At 32.0% G+C, this 24,039-nt stretch overlaps 2 protein-coding genes across 2 annotated transcripts in view; both read left to right on the forward strand.

Moving 5' to 3' along the window:
• mib1 (E3 ubiquitin-protein ligase mind bomb 1) overlaps positions 1–24,039 on the forward strand; it is a 786,657-nt gene that overhangs the window by 557,263 nt on the left and 205,355 nt on the right. The window lies entirely within an intron of this gene.
• Positions 12,886–24,039, forward strand: part of LOC143202779 (E3 ubiquitin-protein ligase mib1) — a 450,080-nt gene continuing 438,926 nt past the window's right edge. Inside the window, exon 1 of the mRNA XM_076414575.1 lies at positions 12,886–12,918. The gene's annotated coding sequence lies outside the window, so the exon portion shown is untranslated. The remainder of the gene's footprint in view (positions 12,919–24,039) is intronic.

The raw sequence follows: 24,039 nt of genomic DNA on the forward strand, positions 1-24,039 counted from the left end.
TTTTAAGATCTGAGAACAGAAGATGGTCGCTGGGGGGCAGATCTGGAAAATATGGTGGATGAGGAAGGAATTAGAAGCCCAATTCATGGATTTTTGAAACGGTGAATTGTCTTAGTGAAGCCGTTCTTTTTCTTCAAATGCTATAACGCTATGTAATAGTCGCTGTTGATGGTCCTTCCTTTTTCAAGGTAGTCAATGATAATTATTCCATCCGCATCCCAAAATACAGACGCCATAACCTTGCCAGACGACTGTTGCGTTTTCCCACTCTTTGGAGCGTGTTCATCAAATCATATTCAAAAAACATATGGATTTAATTCTAGTAGCACCATCTACGTGTCAAGTTGGGGACTTTTCAATTGTCCTGTTATATTAGGTTGTTGCAAATACTTTAATAATTTTGTCACTTTAAAAATTCCAACGTTGGTGCAAAATATATCTTACTCAAAATAGAGAGAACTCAAGATATAGAACATCTTTCTCATCTTTCTGCCAATATGACAATTTCGTATCAAAATAGTGATGCTTTGACAGTGATCCAATCCTTTTCCACACTAGCTGTAACAATGCAACAGAAATTTTACTAAGTTTGTGTGGTAACTGTTTTTTATTAACCTCCTTTTGGAATTTTTGATATTGGTTATATTCCAATAAGTCTTTGCAAAAGCAATTCCACCGATTTAGGCGTTCTTTACATTGAGACTTTGATAATTGGTATTTTCACGAATAGATACTGCTGTTCAAGATACATGCAAGCACTTTGCATCAACAATTTCATTTGAAGAAATGATGCTTGGTTGGTATGTCTATGTAAGTACTCTAATTCGACAAATTAAGTAAAAACTGTAAATTGCAATATGTAAATGTGTTAAAAATATCGACGTTGATATATATTTCTATATTTGCTGCTACTAATTTCTATAATTAGATGGCTATTCACTTATCTCTGATTATTTATTTTGTCATCAATTCACGTTCCATTAATTTGATCCCTGCCGGGTTATGCTTGGTATGCAGGCATCTATATGAACATATTTCTATTTAATTTATAAACTATATATAAACACTTGAAATAATAATTATATAAGAGGATTTGTTTCAATACAATGTTGTTTTTCAAGAAGTATATTTAAAGTTTGACATGTTCACTGCCAAATACGCGTCAAACCAATTTGCGTATCAGTGATTGTATTTGTAGTACCATGAAACTGTTGATGCTTGAGATGCGGCAACAAAATACGGCTGGCATAGGACGTGTTTATTGGTAGTACCCCCTCCTTTCCGCTCCTGCTGTGATTGTTCGTACCTAGTTCAGCATATACTCCTTTGATTACACAAAGATCTGAAATCAACTTTCCTCCACGTATACCAGACTTATTCTCTTTGGAAAACTTACTCAAGCCTTTTAGATTTCTTGAAATCCTTGGCCTACAAAGTTATATTTAATTTATTTTGTATTTTATTGGTTTAATTTACTCTTCAATATACTTCCTCTATGTTTTGTTATGTCTGTTTTATTACACTTATTTAGTTACTTCATTATTTACGTATATCTATATATTGTCATCGGTATTACGTATAGTTAGCGTTATAAACGCAATATGATATATATGTATTACGAAGAAGTAATAATAAGAGCAACTAGAAAACATTTATTTGATCTGAATTTGATATTTGTATATTTGTAAATGATATCTGAAATTAAAACTGTCCCATAATAAATTCTTTTACAGGTTAATTTGCGTAAAGAAGTGAGAAATCCCACTTTTACTCCCACGCACTTCACCATTATCAATGACCACTCCTAGTTATCTGCTCCATTTCATATTATGTCACGCAAACCCATTATTTCACAGGCTAGGCAGATTGAAGTATTTTAGACACGATATTTGAAACAAATCGTATATTGTGGATTTTTGCTATTTACCAATAATTTGTTATTAATTGTTGATAGTCACTATTTTTCATATTTTTGGCAGCATTTGAATTTCGCGTCAGAAAAACTATATTGCGGGCAAGACCATGTCATGCTTAAAATTACTTTGTCTCACTTCTTTTTAATGAACACTTTTCTTCAATTTTTGTAAATGCTTTAATTATCAATAAGTGACTGAATAATAAATAGAAGTAGTACTTAAAAAATCCAATATAATTCATAACTAATATACATACAAATAAACAATATAGAGAGAAAATACAATACCAAAGTCATAGTTACATAATTCTTCTACTGAAATAAAGATAAAAATATTTGGGGTATACGGTGTATTTTATTGACGATGTCTTATATTGTCGGAAAGCTTAAGGTGATTTTGGGGGTGGTGAAAACTTCAAGAGTATCACATATCTTAACTGCAAAAAATATCTGGAAAAATCATCTTTTGTATTTTAGTAGATTTTATTACAAGTTGCCTCTTAAATACCCATGTAATTATATCTAATATCTAGACAATGTATCTATTCAACTCAGAATGAAGTTGATTGTTAATGTTAGTCTTGGTTATTTGAATGGTTTTCAAAACTAGAATACTCAACTGTCTTCTTTAACTTGCCCATCGTTTATTATTATATTATTTATTTCGGTGATTTTGTTCACAAAATTAATGCTTAATCGGCACTCGAATATCACTTTTTTCGGAAATGTTTCGCGACGTCCAACATCTAGATGTCGCTACTTTTAATTTATTACTTGCCTTAATCGCTACGTTATAAGCCCCGAGGGGATCTGATTGGCTCACTTCGTTTCTATGGTACGTTTGTTGTTTATTTATTTTGAGCGCCATTTTCAGTATGACTTACATATGGAATAGTGCGTTTAGACATTAAATTATTAGTTCACTAGTATATATAAGTCGGTAGTACAAAAGGTAAAGTGAATTAGTAATGTTGTGTACCCGGATGTATAGATACTAAAGAAATGTAGAATATTTTCATTCGAGGAAGTATTTGACTCTCATTAAAAATGGTTGATAATGTTTAAAATTAATCCCAAACCGATTGGATTAAGTATCAAAGAAAAATTATGATCGTTACAGTATGTTTTGTTGTTGTAACTTTATTCATATATATAAATATCAATTTTTTTTTATTTTAGAAATTAATACCCTTCCGAAAAACGCTATGCAAATAGCCATATATTTTTCTTCTTGGATCAATAGTTGCAGCTCAAATAAAATAATGGCTTCTGAATGCAAATCTATTAAAAGCGGATTGACCGATATTCTATACACCAGGAATTTTGGTGTAAAATTTATTACCCAAGTAAGAACAAATTTGTTAAAGTGTCATCAATTTAATAACTACCTTGAGGGGTTCATTCCATTAAAGAAAATTAAGTGTAACTATTCAAATAAATATATTTGCTTAAGGCTACTTAACCAAGATAGTTTGTTTCTGATCTAGCTCGTGGATTCGGGAATATACATCCTCGGCTAGTATGTTTTAGAAATCATTTGAAGCGCTGAACATAAGTTAATTTTTTTCATCTCATTGGCCTTTAGGTAATTGTGAAGAGGATGAACATGACGGCGCTAAATATTTATATTCTATAATAACCGGGGACGAAATGAAAATACTGGCAGTAGGTCTTTGAGCTATTCCTTTTATTTTATTCACCGATTTTGCCACGTCTGATAGATCCTATTAAATTGATGGCACTAAACAAATATGAAAAAGGAAAAAGACGGAAGAGATAAATTTTATTTGCAATGTCCCAAAATATTTGTATTTTATAGATATATTTATTTTTATTTTTATTTTATTTAATAAATTTATTTCTGAAAAACATTGTTTTTTATCTAAATTTCATTGGTCAATTAAACATGACGTCAAGGCTGTCACGTGCCAAACATTACTAATGAGCCAATGAAATGTCTTCACAGTAAAATATTTCTCTTACAGACGCCTATAATGGAAATTTAAATTGACCAATCAAATTACCAATTATGGTGCCCTCTGGATGTTGGGCAAAGCAAAACTTTGCACCGAGCCTCTATTACTCTATGATCTTGATCAAATTCTTTCATTAGTCTATTTATAGATGTCAGTCGCGGGCAGCAGTTATGCATTTAAGGTTACTGCACGAGAAATTCCACTATTAACTGACAAAACAAATGGCGCTTTTATTTTGATATGTATAACATGCTTTAATTTATCGCACTAAATGTCAATTAATTATATATCAATTTTAACGCTTATGTCCAGATTAACAGAATTTTATATTGCACAATATAGCTTGCTAAGCAATTTTATACAATACATCAATTATTTTATATGACCACCATATATAACATTTAAAGAGCGCAATATTTCATTATTATTGCAAGAAACACAATATACTCATCGAAATCGTGTTGAATTAAATTTATATGGCGAACGTATTAATGACGAATTGTTGGAATTCGAACCAAAATAATAATAAAATATGTGGCATTAAAACAATATGAGGAGCGATGGCCAACTGTGACACTGATATTTATTTATTAGGCTGTATGTCATAGCAAAAAATATTTTTCCTGTTATTACAATTTTTTTTGGTCTCCCGTTCTCTAATATACCTAATATTATATTAATATTAGGCATATATGTTCAGGTTCATTTAGTTTCTGTTTCTGTTAAAAATATCGGCATTTGTTTTAATATTGTCTTGTGTAGTATCAAATATGGACATTTTTATTAATTACGTCTTACATTAGATCTGTTTACTACAATCCTAATTTACATGTTAATTTATTATTGTTCTAGTTGCTTCAATACATAAGCAAGGCGAGTACGGGATAAATACATTAATATTAGCGTTGGAAACTATCGATTGAAAACAGTCGATAGTCAAAAAACTAGCGAGTGAAAATTGTAATTACTATTTTCAGTCAAATGTACGGTTCGACTGTTTTTTTTTTCAATTCCTGATGTCAGGCGAAGATGTACAAAACCTTTCCTGTATAAATTGTGAGAGAGGAAAGGACGGATATAATTGCTTAGGGCAGTTAATTTTATATGTGCTTATATTTTCCAACCAAACGGTAGTTTAAGCGAGATGGAGATGTATATATTCCTTCACGTACTAACCTTAAAAAAGAAAAGGAAAAATATAATTACTGAAGACTATTAACATACAGTGAATAATTTCAACTAAGTAGAATTACTTTTATACTCGAATGTTCTGTGGATCTGTAAGGAATGGAATTTTTCGGTGGAATGGAATAATACCCCACATTTTTTTGTCGTATTTTAATATGTTAATTGCTATTTTCAATTAAGAAACTATAATAAATATGGACAATACAATAGAACTTAAACAAAACCTAAACAACTAAGATGTACAATAACTATAAATACTAAATAAAAATTAAACATATACCTAATCATAGAAAAAAAAATCATGACATAATGATCGCATAATAATTACTAGAACTTTTTTAAATAAAGTAAATGCTTTATTTATTATTGAACGGAAATATTTTTTAACAAAAATTGAGAGAGTAAACGAAATATTACCTATTATTGCCTTAAAAACAGTCGTTCCAAAATGCAGCTATATGAATATACAAATATATGAATATATTATGAATATATTGTTATTTACAAGCAAACTACCATAATAATAATCATAATAAATCATAAAACTATATATATATATATATATATATATATATATATATATAATCTATGTAAGCATAAATTGGGTACATTTATTTCAAGATCGCTGCTAGGACGACAAAGGCAGAACGTTAAAAATCAGTCGAATGGAACCAGTAGATCCAAAAATAACAACTGAAATTACACGACTGAAACAGTTAGTACTTTTACACTGTTTTACATGTGTACTAAAAGTACATGATAGTAAATAGTAACCAAATCAGTCGGACCGAAAATAGATACTGAAGAGAGTCGACTGAAACAGTCACTGTAAAAAAGTAAAATCAGACGAACCAAAAATAACGATTAAAACAATCGATAGTAAAAAGTAGTCAGTTACTAAACAGTCGATAGTTGATTTCAATCGATAGTTCCCAACACTAATTAGTATGTGTTTCTCAAATTAAAATAAAATTAAACTACTCAAGCTAAAATTACACTTTACACTGTACAAGCTCTTGTTAGGTTCGCTTCAATCTTCTAATATCCTGGGTGTTGTCCAGTAGCTGTATTGCTTCCATATAACTATGATTTAATAACTTTATTTCATGTTTTAAGGCCAACTCTTGGATAACTTCGTCGTGCAGTTTTTTGTTGGTTACACAGCGATAAGCATTGGTAATTAATTGTAGAACATTGTTTTGGTAGTGCTGGATTACTAGTTGGTTGGATGTTTTAGGTCCTTAATAGGCTTTATGATTGAGTAATAAACTAATCTCTTTGATTTGAGGTCAAGTTGAGAGTGTCTTCCGATTAACCAGTACAGTTTGATCTGCATAATATGATTGACCTAACGTAATACTTCCGTTTTAACAAATCCTCAAGTCAAATTTCGAATGTTAATACTTGAGGAATCAGGCATCCTTCAAATGGTTAACATGACGGTTAGGAGCTATTAAGCTATATTTTCTATTCTAGCCTATTTTTGATATTGTTGACAATCATTCCTACAACCCTAGACAGAGATATATATTTTGTCATAATAAATGTGTCGTCTGCAAATGTTTCAAGTATTCTTTCTTTTGTTGTTTGGATGTCAGAAATGTAGAGTAAATACAGGTGTGGTTCTGGAGATACTACATTGTTGAACTCCAGCTGAAAGGTTTAAGAGTTAAGAATGCCCCTTCATGCAAGACATTTTCTTTCGAAGATATATGACTCCAGCAGTTGATAATAATTCCACGACAGCAGTTTGAACATATCGTATCATATTCCCAAATGCCATACACAATCAAAAGCTTCTGAGAGCTTCAGGAATATTGCAGGACAGTCCAATTTATAACATTGCTTCAGTAAATCTACTAACGCCAACATTAAAATAGTGGATGGAATCTTCATATCGTTGTACGAGAGTGAATTCTACATTCAGCTGTACTATCATTACTCACTACAGGATTCAACAACTTCTTCAGGAATTAATATTGCAGAAATGATCACCAAATCGGAATCAGGATGCAAACAGACATTAACGGTTCCAATATTGAAGAAAAGAAATATTACAATCAGTACTGAAATCACTTTCTACTGCTTATTTCACTTGGAGAAGTTTGGTGAAGAAAATTCGAAGTGCTTCATCACTAACAACAATAACGTAACAGTAACGAGAAATAGTTAAATATTTTCTTGGCATTAAGAGACCATATCTGACGACTAAGGAATGTTTCATTTAACATGCCAAGAAGTAACTATAACTATGCTATTTTCCACGAAATCATCTAGTGTTGTGTTTGAGGACGATTGGATTTTCGCACAAGATATTTAACTGTGTTAGTAAAATTCTGGAAATGGAAATATCGTTAATGAATACACGGTATGATCCTTTTATTTGTGATGTCTATGTGTCTTAATTTTAATTTATTTAACTTAGTTCGCAACATTTTAGTCCTGATGTCAACATTATCAAGTTTTTAGATTGAAGTTTTTGGGTTGGTCTCTTTTTAGTCTCTGCTACTGGTAATATTGCTGTATCATCGTAGTGGTGTTAATTTTTCTATAACACACTAAATTAATAAGTTAGTTATCAAAGTTATCTCTTGCAATATTGTAATAGCACTAGTAAAATTAATACAAGCAATAATTTTGTAAAAAAGGAATATTTCAGTATACGTCAGTCTAGATAACTCGGTATTCTAACCATCGTGAAAGTCATTTATAATTAAGTACCAGTAATATTAAACAGTAAAAATGTTTTTACTTGAGGTCTTTTCTTACTGAGAATTTTAAGCCATCTCGTCTCAGTTTTACTATTTTATTGAAACATTTCATTTCGTTTGGATAGTTTCTCTAAATCTTTCAAGTTCCTTTATGCTTCATTGATCTTGACGCGTTTTCTCGTTTGCTATAATATTGGGTACTTGCGCTTCTAAAGATATTACTTTTACGACGAATTTTGATCTCACGTAAGGCCGGTCGGAATTTATAGACAGTTACTAAAATTCCGTGCTGTTTTACGCAATCGAAGCTCTTTCGTGCCAGACTTTGCAGTCTAAACCCCCCTTTTTTGTCTATCCTGCATCAGCTTTTTTGGAAGTTTTATTATCCTTATTCATCATTTCATTTGGATACCTTCGAGATTTTTTTTACGTATATAATATCTACTTAATATTTGAAAAATACTACCTTAATTAAAAAGTTGTTGCTTTAAACACTAAAATAAATGATATATGTTATTCGTTGTTCCCTACAGAATAAGTCAATAAATCTAATTTTCTTGAACCAAAAAAGAAGCTAAGAACCAACATACCAAACGTAGAAAACCCGGCTTAAAAAGAAAATCATTCTCCGTCAAGGCAACGCACACGATTCAAAAAACGTGCTAAAAAATTAATTAATTAAAATATGAGTTGTTTGTATATTTAGTCTATTCGACAGATTTAGCTCCGATAGACGGTTTTCTTGGTTGCCCAAATAATTCGTTCGTGGAAAACATTTCATCAAATGAAGGGCCGTCAAATAATAGCCGTTTAAGTTAGGATAAATGTATTAAGGTAGTTGTAAATTATACTAAATATTAAAGTCATATACGCATTTAGTTTTTGGGAATTACTATATATTTACGCACCATTTGTTTCTGACTGAGACTCTCTAAAGGCTTTAGTATGGTCAGTCAGAGTTATTACAAGCATCTATTATTATATATTAATATATCAAAACAAGCAAAGCACCAAAACAGTGTTTTCCATTTTATAACCTGTAATTATAAAGTTGTAAAGAATTTGCAGACAACCACACGACTTTTTTACATATTTTAAAGTCTCCTTTTACCAACTATGGGTTATCTATACTGGACCTGCTATTTAACGTGGGCTCCGAACCATAATCCTCGGCATTAAGCCTACCGACTAGTGAGTGACCAACTCAGAAATTCGTATATTATTAAAATACTAGAATAACCATGTTCTGCGTGACCTGGAGTGACTGGGATCATTTTCCTTGTCGGATTTTACACTTTTGCCTAGGACAATCTCAAATATTAAACAAGCACAAACATAAATTTACGACCATGCCCCAGCAGGATTCGAACCCACGGCTATTGCAACAGTAGGAGGCCATCCTATTTCCTTTACCACTGCGCCACCAAGCCGACTCCACACGACTTTTGGTTGATTCGGTTGCAGGTTCGAATGTATCAAATAGCCCTGTATGTCTTTTTAACTAGACTAAAAAGAGAAGGAAAATATTCATTTATATATAAAAATGTTGTTTTAAAACAAATTGGGATAGGCAATACATCCTGTTCATTTTTATTTTAAATAGACTATATATATATATAATATATATATATATATATATATATATATATATATATATATATATATATATAAATTCAAAAATATAAATAAATAAATATGTTGTACTACTATATACATGTATACAGAAGAATGTTTTCAAATAGTATATATGAACCAAACACCTCTTATCAGTAAACAGGTTTTTATTAGCAAAAAACGGTACGCCTTGAACTATAAACAAAAACGCAGGAGCATCTAAACGGTGTTTAAATTTTGTAAAATTTTACATTCCTAACAGAGCAGTTATAGGGGCAAGACTTAGTGTGTGTTTGTAGATGTTGGTAACCAATGACTAAATAAGGTAAGAAATAATTTTGATGCCTATTTGTAATGTTTGTTTAACTTTTGTGTGATATCATGAAAATTAGAATAAATATTGTCTCAATACATTTTATTAGTACATTGTTTTGTTCTATTAATTCTACAGAATATTTTGTATGATATTTAATTTTAAAGTCCCCGGCCTACCATAGTAAAACACATTTTTTTAGCAAAATTAGTTTTTTTTATTCAACATACACTGATTATAGCGACCCCCCAACTTTTCGATACCATTTTCACTCAAAATGCTATAATTCACAAACTCGTGATCTGACAGCTTTCAAATGTATTCATGTACCTTTTGAGGGCTAACTAAAGAAAATATGGATTTCATTCTAGTAGCGCCATCTATGTATCAGGCTGGGAAATTTTCAATTGACCTGTTATTAGGTCCTGGCATGTATTATGATCATTTTGTTATATCAAAAATACATTTGTGTCAAAAAATTGGTACAATATACATTCACCAGATATTATTATCATTTTTTATAACCTTTTGCCATTTTTCTGGTAAAGTCAGCCTAACTTGAGTAAAAGTTCAAAATCATAAAGGTCACAGGTATCAAAAACTGTGAGTTTTCACTTAGTATTTATCCTATCTCGAAGCTATTTTATCAACAACAAAAGTTCTTGCACTCCAAACCGGAATTGCGCCTTGTCCTGATTAAACAATAAGAAAAGATATGAAAACGGAAATCGTGTTGTGATTGCGGAACGGTAAAGTTTTCCCGAATTTTCCGGCAACGTCTCTATCACCTTCGGAAAGCACATCTTTATGTCCCTAGTTAGTACCTCTTTTGGAAGATCCCGTGCAGTTACAGTCCGACGAACTTCGGCAGTTTATAAACTCGAATTGAAACTTTTTATCGTTTGTCGGATATTTTTCGCAAGTTAAAAATGCAACTTTATTTTCGGAGTCACGACATAAACGTATAAAATTATCTATCCCGGGGTCGGCAGTTTGAAACAAAAGGGAAAAATACAGAGGCGGGTAGCGATAAACGGTTCCGGGCCCTAACGAGGTATTATGCCTTAACGCTGCAACATTTACGAAAAAAAAGACGAAATTTTAATTATTACTGCCTTTGAAACGGTATACGTTTATATTTACTCCTCAATTTATAAAGCTTTTTATTTTATTTTACATTTTCAGACATATTGAATGTTATTCGCGTCCTTTTTGATATTTAGTATTAAAATCTTCATTTAGTGTTGCAGAATGTTTAACAAAAAACGACTATTATATAGAGGATAGAGAAAATGTTATAAACAACTACCATATATACAAAATTTATTTATTAATAAGGCCTTAAGCCTCAATTTGCTTATTAATCTGCTACAATTCTTGGTGAAATAGTATCTCACTAACTCCAATAGTATATGGTCCCATTTTTACACCAAACAATCCGCCTATTGCTTCAATGATGTTGGAGATGGAAATCTACTCCTCACTCTTTGCTCTAAAATTCTCCATAACTAACAAGTCTGGTGATTGTGCTGACAGGGAAGACGTTTGATGATATTCTGATTCGCCTTAGACCTAGACTAAGCCTTTTTGGCTGTGTATATGGGTGCATTATCATCCTGGTATATGACGGTGTTTGGCAGCAATATGCACAGTAAGAACTTCATCATTGATACACTGATTATATCGACCCTCCAACTTTTCGATACCATTTTTCGATACCATTTACGATTTGTCCTTTGCTTCAAAATGGTCCTCAGTTTCGGCAATCACCTCTTCATTCGACGAAAATTTCTTCCCAGCGAGCATTCTTTTGAGATCCGAGAACAGGAAATAGTCGCTGGGGGTCACATCTGGAGTATACGGTGGATGAGGAAGCAACTCGAAGCCCAATTTTTGGATTTTTGCCATCGTTTTCACTGGCATGTGACATGGTGCATTGTCTTTGTGAAGCACCACTTTCTTTTTCTTCAAAAGCGGCCGTTTTTGGGCGATTTCGGCCCTAAAACGGTGCAATAACGCTACGCAATAGTCGCTGTTGATGGTCCTTCCTTTTTCAAGGTAGTCAATGATAATTATTCCATGCGCATCCCAAAATACAGATGCCATAACCTTGTCAGCCTACTGTTGCCTTTTCCCACGCTTTGGAGCGGGTTCATCGTGTGCAGTCCACTCAAATGACTTTCGATTTGACTTTGGAGTGAAATAATGGAGCCATGTTTCATCCATTGTCACATATCGACGCAAAAACTCGGATTTATTACTCTTAATCATCTTCGATATACAATATATATGATATGATATACACGTTCATTTGATATCTTTAGAGTGTCTGCTATTTGATTCAATTTCAATTTACGGTCATTCAAAATAATTTTGTGGATTTTTTTCGTTTTCGTCGGTCACAACCTCTTTTGGGCGTCCACCGTCTGCGGTGCTCAATTCACCACGTCTAAACTTAGCAGCTTAGTGTCCGGAAACTCGGCATCAAGCCAAGTTTTCGTTTCAACTGTATTTTTTCCCTTCAAAAAGCAATATTTTATCAACACGTGAAATTCTTTTTTATCCATATATATATCAATATATATATATATATATATATATATATATATATATATATATATATATATATATATATATATATATTATATATATATATATATTTATATATATATATATATATTATTATATATATATATATAATATATATATATATATATATATATATATATATATATATATATATATATATATATATATATATATATATATATATATATATATCTTATTATTATTATTATTATTATTATTATTATTAAGTGTACCTTCTGTGATCGATATTTTACAGACATTATATTTTGCAGACATGCTACTGTTGACTCTCCTTCTTAATGAATACTCAAATTGAGAAGAAAATGGATTTAATATAGACGAGGAGATTTGCTCTTTAGATTTAATGTAATAGTTGCGGTCCTGACCGCAATCTGCATATGGAATGTTCAGCTGATTTGCCGGTAAACAGTTTGTCTAAACATGGGCCCTGTTTGACCTATTTGTCATTTATGAAACTACATAGTTACACAAATTGACAGATGTTATATTTATATAATATACTAGCAAAATAATTTACAAATAGAATTTAATTTAATTGTATTTTCTTTTTCAGGTAAGACTATCTGCTTATTTTGAGAGAACTTTATTCAGGTGAGGTACTCATTTAATGTCAATTAATTATTATCATCAATTAATATTTTTAATTTAATTTCTTATATATAGATTTGTATTGTTAAATTTTAGTTATTTTTGCATGTTTGCAGTTTTTATTATTATTTGATGAATTATCGATTAAATTGAAATATGGATTTTAGTATTAAACTTAAGTTAAGTTTTTTTTTCGTTTATGTTTTTATTAATTTTTTTTCTTATTACAATATCATATATATTTTATAAAATTTGCTACACTTCCTCGCAATAGCATCAAATAAGCCTATCAAATGATTAACAGTAATTTAATCTATCATCATCATCCTCAATCTTTAATTATCACTTTCAGAGTATCTGCTATTGATGTTATATTACTTGCGTTTTTGAATATGTTCTTCTGTGTAACTTTTTTAATACGATGTCAAAGCAAAAGTATAGAACTTGTCCTAAGCATAGCATTTTAAATAATTTCTATCCATGTTGACACAGAAGAATCGGCTCTAGCATTCGAATACCAAAAATATAGGTTAGTTTTAAATTTAAATTTAATTGTCTCACTCTGTAATTATTAACAGTTTTATAAATAGAAAAGGATATTGATATATATCATTGATGAGTTGTTAATAGAACTATGTCATGTTGCGTTTTGTTGCATTTCTACTTGCATAACGATTGTTCTTCTTTTAATGGCGAACTTAAGTAGTTTAGTTGCTTATGTCTTAGGTTTTGGGTCATTTGGTATGAGCTTCTAATCCCACATTTGCGTTTTTTTCAGTAGTCTAGAACATTGTTTGTTATCTATATCGAAATTATCACTTCTAAAACGACTAAAATTAATGAATTATATTCCGTAAAGAAGGTATGGAGCTTAATGTTGAGGAATCAATGTCGAGTGAACCTTTAAATTATCATTAATTGTATCTATTTTTTATATCTCAATTATCTTATACAAGAGTTCGTTTTCAATCAGATACTGCAGCCTTATTTTTACTTGCTAGTCCTGTTTGTGATATCAGAGCGATGAAAAAATTATGAAAAAACCTTTGGAAAAGGCTTTCTTTAATTTTTTTTACTATTTTTATATTGGAGTTGAGACTGATGGAGAGATGTTGAGACAAATGGCCTAGAGACTGGAAAATTCAGCTTAATAGCGCCAAATATGTCCATATTAATCTTGCGTTGCGGCGAAATGACAAAATTGATACTTGATTCTTCAAGCAAAATTAATTAAATACTAAAGCATACATTTTGAGGTTAAATTGGAATTACCATGTTAGACAAAAAGTGGAGCAGATTAGACTCAGAGTCACGCAACTGTACTGGTTAGTTGGAAGATACTCTCAACTTGACCTCAAATCAAAGATATTGGTTCATCAGTATCATAACACCAATTTGGAACTGGGGTGCAGATATGGGGTTGCACTAAAACATCCAAACCAAATAGTAATCCAATGCACCAAAAACCAATGCAAGTTCTACGATTAATTGCCAATGCTTATCGTTACTTAATCAACGAAAAGCTGCACAATGGCCTCAAAATCAAATGAAATAAGGTTACTAAGTCACAGCAATGTGAAAGCAATACAACTACTGGACAACACGCAGGAAATCAGAAGATCGAAGCGAACCAAACTACACGAACTTGTTTAGTACATAAGTATATGCTTAACTTTGGCAGTAGTTTAGTTTTATTTTAATTTGGGATATACATACTGATGTATTTACCCCGTATTCGTCTTATTTTGTGTATTAATGCAAGTACAACAGAACAGTAGTAATACATTAATTTGTAAATTAAGATTTACTAAGTATATATAATATGTTACGTAATTAATTTAAACAAAATATTGGAAAAATACTATAAAGTCCAAGGTAGCTCTGCTTGCTTGCAGTTTACGTTTGTTTAATTAATATGTGTTAAAATTAACCGATTTCTATGCCATAGAGATTCAAACAATTAAGTCTGTCCTTTGCTCTGTCAAAATTAGTATAAGAAAGAATTCGTATATTTCCGTTTTTTTGGCGATACTACTTTCATTTGGTTACCGTTGTGACTCTCGAATATTTTGCGATAATTTCAATGTAACGCTAATATCATAGAATAAGAATTATTACATTAAAGGATTGCGTTCATGTTTGGACCACTATCCGATCTCTGATTACAATTTGATTTCGTGATTATGTTTTCTCCGACAATCTTGATCGATGAACCTGATTTGTAATTGTGATTACAACAATGAACAAACCAGTATAAATCTTCAATAATTCAATCTCTAATTGTCCATTCCCTGCAGACCGTTACACGTAAAAAGCGATAGATATATATATCGCAAGATCGCAACGCACACACAGCGACGTAATTTGTAGTTCAATTTTCTCCTGCCCCGTTGTCGAACCGCAAGCATGGCACGGGAACGATCCCGAACGTGACTTTAAAAAATTTCAACCGCATTCAATGTATAACGGACCGGGTTCATGGGGCAATAAATCCGGTCGCCGGCCCTGCTCCCATTCATTGTGCGTCGAAAAAAATTCAATATATATAAATTTATCCCGGGGTCCCATGTAAATCCTTCGGCGGCGGCGGCGGCAGCGGTGGTGGGCAAGACCTGCTTTTTTAAATTATCAAATTTATGGGGAAAGCGATCCCGGCCGAGCGCCCGGGATCGGGAGTTATCAGGACCGCGGTTTTGCATTATCCTGATTTAACGTCCTCGCTCGAGGATATGCATCTTTAAAACTTCTACCGCGACCCATCGATATAGAAAACGTTTTTCGGTTAGATGTTATAGATTCTATGCTATGGTCTATCCAAAGTGGCAGTGAGCTCACGTCATCTCAATATATGACGTCAAAACGGTGCAATATTGCCGCATTTAACGTTGACATTTTACCCATTTTAGTTTATTTTAGCTTCGACATATAACAACATTCTAATATATATAAAATAATTTTAAAAAAATGTTATGGAATGTAATTTATTTTTGTATTTTATTTAATAATGAAATTATTGTATGGAATGTAATTTATTTATGTAATTGTTATGGAATGTAATTACATTTTAGTACATCTAATGCGTATATTATCGAAGGACTTAAACTACAGTAAATAAAACGGCCAGAATAGTCTTTAGGTTAGAGATATTTTATTACATTTACATTCTTTCGACTCTTTTCCAAACCACCTATAGTCTCCCCTGGAGGCTTAATTCGCATAATTAATAATTCTTCATCTAAGTAATGTATTTTATTTTGATTAGAGAACCTATTTACCTTTTTATGTTTGGTTTTTGTATTTTTCCTTAGTTGCTTCTGTTACTACCTCTGTTTTTTTTTTGATAAAATTAGATTTAATAACTGCATTCCCCCTAATGCATTTGCCGTGTCACCAAAACCGTTATTATTCATTATCTTCTATATTTTAACCCAACGTTCATATATATTCTGAACATATATATCTATGCACATAAATATTTCACACTCTACAAACCGATTTTCTACAGCTACTCTACCTTAATTATATATTCACTTTTAGTTGTTTTCACTCTCATCACCCTGTCTTGGTATTGTCAGCATTGTATCATAATCCCCCATCCAGAAAATTTTCTCGCTGACACTCTGGGTCAGTATTCGAGAAAATAACTAAGCTGTTAATTTCCAATCCTACACTAGTTCACAATTCCTCCGTCAATTTCTATGTGATAGAGTTCATCCAAACCGAAGGGTATTATTGTAGACAACCCTTCTTTCCGCATATCCAAACAGTTCTTCCTATATATATATCCTTCTCGACCTACATATCTACTGTAATAGTTCTTTTCCGCATCCTATAACAGTTTAATTTGATCCAATTTATGTTTTGCAATCTAATTCTTAATTGGCCAAATTTGAATATTTGCAATTAATTATTAAAAAATATTATGACTTACAAAATAATTTATAAATATTGTTGTAACTTTTGCCTTTTTTCATCAACTTTTGTTTTCTTTACATTATTTTTATTAGCTTCTTGCCAAGGATGGCCTAATGTTCCAATTAGAAATACCTGTGTCTGTACACAAATTGAAAAAACAAGTCTCCCTTAATTTTATTATATGCTCTTAAAAATTTTATTCCTTTGAAATGTCTGGAAGTTCCATTGGAGCTCCTGTAGGTGATTTTTATACTATTTAAATCCTATGTTTCCCAACGGTCTTCGAAGTGATCTTGATTCGTCACCTGCTTCGTATATAGATGCTGTGCTTTCATTGAATGCAACATAATATTTTTTTATTTTGAGAAATTTTAGTCACAGAGTCCATAGGAATATTAAGTGCGGCTGCAACACGCTAAAAAGATTTCCAACAAAAAGATAAGAAGGGGCCGCCATTACCTCGTTCCTGTTTGAAGCTATTAATTAGAGATCTAACAACTCAATTGAAAAGTCCTCGACCTGATACATAGATGGCTCTACTATAATTAAATTAATATGTTTTTTAATTAGCCCTAACCTTCAAAAGATGCGTTTATAAATTTGACAGCTGTGGGATCATTAGCTTGTGAATTATAGCACTTTGAGTGAAGCAACTTTTGTTATTGTGAAAGAAATTGATAAAAATAAATTGATAAAATATTGCTTTTTGAAGGGAAAAATACAGTTGAGGCAAAAATTTGGCTTGATGCCGAGTTTCCGGATACTGCCCCAGGAAAATCAACCATCAAGGATTGGTATGCTAAGTTTAGACGTGCTGAAATGAGCACCGCAATTGGGTGAACGCAAAGGACACCCAAAAGAGGTTGTTACCGACGAAAAACTTTGAAAAATCCACAAAATAATTTTGATTAACCGTAAATTGAAATGGAAATACCAAATGAATGTGTATATCACATTATTCACGAATATTTGGGTATGAGAAAGCTCTGTGCAAAGTGAGTGCCTGGCGAGCTCACTTTTGACCAAAAACAACGACGAGTTGATGATTCGGAGCACTGTTTGAAGATGATCAAGCGAAATAAACCCGAGTTTTTGTGTCGTATGTGACATCATTTCACTCCGAAGTGCAATTGACAGTAATCCGAGTGGACTGCACACGATGAATCCGCTCCAAAGTGTGGGAAAACGCAACAGTCGGCTGACAAGGTTATGGCGTCTGTATTTTGCGCATCCCAAAGCATTTTTTTGCGCATAGAATAATTTTCATTGACTACCTTGAAAAAGGAAAGACCATCAACAGAGACTTTTACATAGCGTTATTGGACCGTTTAAATGACGAAATCGCCGAAAACGACCGCATTTGAAGAAAAAGAAAGTGCTGCTTCACCAAAACAATGCACCGTGATATCCTCCGTATGCTCCAGGTCTGGCCATTAGCTACTATTTCCTGTTCTTAGATCTCAAAAGAATGATCGCTGGGAAGAAATTTTCGCCGAATGAAGAGATGATCGCTGAAACTGAGGCCTATTTTGAAGCAAAGTACCAATCGTACTACAAAAATAGTATCGAAAAGTTGGAGGGCCGCTATAATCAGTCTATCATCCTTGAAGGGAATTATGTTGAATAAAAAAAACTAATTTTGCCAAAAAATATATTTTACTATGGCAGGCCGGGAACTTTTCAATTGAACTGTTAATCCGTTTCTTACTGATTATTTGTTAACCTCGACATTTTCAATAAAAGTAATCGCAAATATTATGCAGCGATATTTGACTTATTGTCAAATTAAGTAAAAAATTAAGTTATATCAATATATCAATAATTTTCTTTTTATTATACGAAATACAAAAATATCAATTACTTTTTTTTTGTATAATCTAACTTTTATTATAAAAGATTTAATTTATCCACATTCTGGATTCGTAGTTAATAAAGTTTAAAATTTAAATTCCATAATGTCACAAAAACATTTACTTTTAATGAAATATAAAGATATAAAATGCAATCTACATTAATGGACGTTAAAGATAATAAAAAATATTATCGTATTTAAATTGTATTTAATTAATTTGACTGGAGCTACATTTACAACCATTAAAAGGCCGTCATTGTTATCTAGGGTTTTGGAATGTTCGCTATATATCCTATGTGGCTTTTTTACATAATGAAAGGGCCGCGATATCTGGAAAAAAATACGACCGAGATACATTTGACGTTGCTTTTATGAAACCCACACGTGAGTTGAAGGCCCAAAATAATGAGGGATATGACGTAATAAGGAGTCCATTCACTTGCAGATGTAAAAGTGACAAACTGATACCAAAATAACTATATAGAAAATATAATATATACGAGGGAAGTTTGATAAATCAGCAACTTTTTCAGTTTCTCTTACAGCAAATTTGTTCATAGTGACAAATTCCTTCAACTTTTGACCTTGAAACTTTCAACTTTGCAAAAATCAATGTTTAGGTAGCCCGAAAGGGGTAACGCCAGAAATCCTCAATAAAATCCATGGAATAATATTAGATGATCAAAGAATGAAAGTATTTGATGTTACATGAACATTTGGACATGAAAAACCTACCCGTGCTATGTGCCGCGATTGTTCACACTCAGCCATAAGAGCAATCATGTGATCTCTTCAAAGAAATGGTAAGCTAGGATATTGAGCTGTAATCTGAACGAGTTTTTCTGTCTTTTCGAAGCATGACCAAGCATCAAAGAAGGCCAAGTTGTGTGTTGGTCGGCCTCAGTTTTTTCGGATGCAAGCGGTGTCTTTCATATAATTTATCTTGAAAAGTGTAAAACGATCATCGCAGAATTTTGTTCAGAGCTTTTGAATTGATTCGAAGTAAAAGCGACCGCATTTGGCAAAGAAACAATATTGTGCCATCAATATGATACATGGATAATCCATCAATTGAGTTACGAATGTGCAGTTATGAACTATGAACCGAACTTCTATGAATTGCAGTAGCATCCAGCATATTCTCCAGATTTACTTATATTTCTTTTTTGCAAAGTTAACTAAATGTCTAAAGTATTTGAGTAGAAAACCTATTGTTTGGAACGAATAAAATATTTGAGAAAATGCTTTTCTAAGTTTGTTTAGTTAAAAGGAGATTATGTTAAGAAATCTGATTATGTCATGTGGATTTTATCTAATATTGGTGTCAAATGTGCATTAAGAGGTCAAGAAGACATATGGTTAATACTTATTTCTTTTCTTATGTACGAGGCTCTTTCATGTCAGTCCTGTCAACCTTGATACTTTTTCATCACTATTAGATCCTGATAGGCAGCCCGATGTGTGAGTTGATTATGAAGATAGTTTTTGGATATGTTTGCTTCTAAAGTTTCGAAGCTTGCCGACATTCTTAGCATATATACAAACCTCCCTCAACCCTCAAAATAACCTATAATTTCTATAAAGCTTGTATCTTTTATCAGTGTTCGAATTTGTTGTAATGTTACGCTGACGGTTACAGTTGAATTTTTTTATATAAAAAAATCTTAATAATTCCTCTTCGGGTAGAATTGTTTATAATTAAATTTCAAGTCATCAGTGGATGTCTGTGTCATAAGTAGTAATTGGTAATCTAATGGAAAAAATCATTCTAAACAGAATAAAGGAGCATCTAAACAACATAGTCACCAATTAGGATTTCGAAAAGTTCATAGAACAAGTACATTGCACTATAGACATCATTAGTAGATGCTCGGAAAATGAAATATTTCATCCTTCTTGGACATAAGTCAAGTCTTTAACAAAGAGTAGCAGAATAGACTTACATACAAACTCATCGTTTGTACAAAATACACTCGGGTGTCCCAGAGTACTGGCATAAATAATCACGGCATATCACCATGGCAAAACACATAAACCAAAATAAAATAACTATACTGGTTAGTCGAAAGATACTCTCAACTTAATCTAAAATCTAAAAAGGTTGGTCTATAATACAATTATAAAGCCAATTTGGACCTATGGGGTGCAAATAGGGGGTTGCACTAAAAATTCAAATCAGTTAGTCATACAACGCTGTCAAAACAAGGTTCTTCGATTGATTACCAATGCCTATAGCTATGTAACCAATGAAGAACTGCACGATGACCTGGAAATCAAATGGATTTGCGAAGTTGTCCAGGATTTCGGCCTGAAATACGAAAGAAGATTACTAAATCATACTAACGTGGAAGCAATATAACTGCTGGACAGCACGCAGGATGTCAGGAGATTGAAACGAACAAAACCATACGAACTTATATAAAGTTTATACATTTAGTGTAAACTATAGCTATAAGTTAATAATTAATAAATAATTATAATTTTATAATTGAGGAATACATACTGATGTATTTCCTCACACTCGTCTTGCTTGTTAATTAATCCAAGTATATAGGAAAAGTAGTAATAAATTAATTGTAAATTAAGATTGTACTAAGCGTATCTAATAAAGATGTTATAAAAAAATATCACTATGGCAGTAATTGTGGAGAAATATCCGAGCCATTTTGCTATTTACACAGATGGTTCTTCGTGACTTCGTGGATGTCTTCAAGTTAGTTTGAGAAACACTTTTGGCTTTCATATATGACCAGTATTTTCTCTGCGGAGCTGCTATCTACAAGGCCTTACCTTGGAAAATTCATTGATAAGCGGAACAATACTGATAATAACAGATTCACAGAGTTCCGTGGAAAGCCTGAAATCGACCGCTGCATAAGACATTACAATAGAAGGGATTAAGGATTACATACTTCTGGGTCCCCTCCCATAGGGAAATACCTGGAAATGAAAAAGTGGAATAAACTAACGCTAAAAGTACATGAAAGCTCTCTATAAATAATTCGAGCAAATAAACTGGGACCTCCTTACGAAGAACAATAAGTTATTGGAGATAAAGCGCACTGCAGACCTACCCATGAACACTTGTTGAATGGATGAGACCCATCACTGTGTGACCAGTGTCAGACTCAGCTGAGAGTCAAGCACATCCTTCTAGAATATCGCAAGCATGGAGTTCTAAGGCAGTAACTCGGGATGCCGCAATTGATCCAACCAGAGCAACTAGACCTGCTGATTAACTTTTTAACAGCTACGGATCTGCCCCAGCACTTATAACATCTACTGATAAATTAGATATTATGTCCTTTGTCTTTAATTTAACTTACATTTTATACTATATTTAAACTAAATACTACATTGTAACCGACCCTAAATAGGCCAAGAGGCTGATGGACCGAAAAACAAATAAATAGATAAATATTATTTTGAAACTGACAGCGCAGAATGTGAAAAAAGTGGATATCTATGGTTCAGAAGGATTAATTATACCAGATTTCAAATCAGTAGGGGGTGTATATTATCAGAGATTTTGTGATTATGTGTCAGTCTGTAGTATTTCTCTTATATATTTAAAAAGGACGAATAGAAGTCGAACATAAAAATTTTTGTAAAATAAACTAAAAAATATGCCTCTTTCTATTTTTAGACATAGTAAATCAATAAATTAATCTTATTATGGTATCGAAAATAACAGTACCAAAAAAAGTAAAGAAAAGAAACAACTAACGACGTTACATCACCAAGCAAAACATAAATGACAATTTCGCTTTTTATATTCATAGCCTTATAAAATGATGTTTTTTTTCTCTCTTCTCTCCTCCCTGGAAAGCGTCACGGTAACGAAATCGCCAAGTCATAAACCGGGACAAATTTTGATCTAAAGCAGAAGACATAAAACATTTAAAGGACTCCCGAGAGAGAAAGAGAGAGTCTGAGCCAACGCTACGGAAATAAGTTTGTTTGGTGTAATTTCGGGATTTTTTCAGGTATTAAGTGCACCAGTGGCTACAATCACATTAAATTTTCTAAAGCGTCTGAAGATAAACATTTGTTTTCCAGGGAAGAGCAAATGATACTTCATACAGAAAACTTTATATTTTCTTTCATCAGAAATATGAAAACAGTAAAATAGAGGCTCCATGAATTTATAAACAACTATCCAGAAATCGTATACACTATACAACATAATCACTATATTTGTGTTTTAAAACTCAGTTTATATTATTTGCTAACTTATTTTTACCAATCATAACATTAAAAGTTTTAATTAGTAAAAATTTTAATAAATCATCTCAGGAATTATCGGGTCTTTTGCAGCCTCGTTATTTAAAATAGTTTATTGTATTTCTGATATCATCGTAATATTGTTGTCATTAATTTATTGTATATCAGAAGTTATAATTTCTCCCTAATTTAAGGAAAATTCAAAATTTAAATATTATCCGTTTTATTTGTTCTATCAGATCATTTCTATAAACCGAATAATTATTAATTTTATTTAACCTATCTACTACATGTATTTTATATTCTGCTATATACACACAATTTAGCTAATACCTATCTAAACCTATTTATCTATTTACAATATTATTTTAACTACTACCAACTGATCAGTGGCGAGCCCAAAAAAATACAAGAATAATAATATAATTTTGTGACATATATAAAAAATTAATAAGTTAAAAAAAAAATAGCAACAAAACAAATCTAAATTAATATATCTATTTATATGATATTATTTAAGTATACAAATACATCAAATTAATTTCCCAGACAATAGTTCTATTGTTAAATTATATGTAACACTGATTAAGTCCGGAAAATAAATTAGGTATGCTGAAAAAGTACTGTTCAGTAGGGGTGTGTTAATCAGCCTAGATATTGCCTAAAAGCGATCATAAATATCCTTGTACCCAATAGGATTCGCATTCCCGGTATATTTGGCAGGATCCAACCGATGAACCCGCAGTATTTATCATTTCTTAAATATGTTGCTTCAAATAACTACAAAATAACCACCGCTTTATATTGTAAAGTGGCAGAAAACACCCTTAATTGAAAAAGTAACTCTAGCGACGCACAAATGATCGAAAGATCAAAGTGACGTCTCCAGCAACAAACCTTAACCCAAACAAAATATAATGATTTAGGATTTTTCGGTCAAAAACGCAACCTGAAATTCCAGACCTCATCAAAGGAAATTGGCAACCCCCTTCGAAAAATCCACCGGCGATTCCTCCATATCCCCGTTCTTCCCCGCCAACCCTTGTTTCGTGTCGGCGCTCTCGTCTTCCCCCGCTGTTCTTCCGTTTCCTTTGATGGGGGCGCCATTACGTATTCGAGGCGCAGCTTCACGG

The sequence above is a fragment of the Rhynchophorus ferrugineus genome, unplaced genomic scaffold, assembly GCF_030347505.1.
Source record: "Rhynchophorus ferrugineus isolate W39M unplaced genomic scaffold, kcgeb_rfMv2 rfM9, whole genome shotgun sequence".
In the NCBI taxonomy this organism is placed as follows: domain Eukaryota; kingdom Metazoa; phylum Arthropoda; class Insecta; order Coleoptera; family Curculionidae; genus Rhynchophorus; species Rhynchophorus ferrugineus.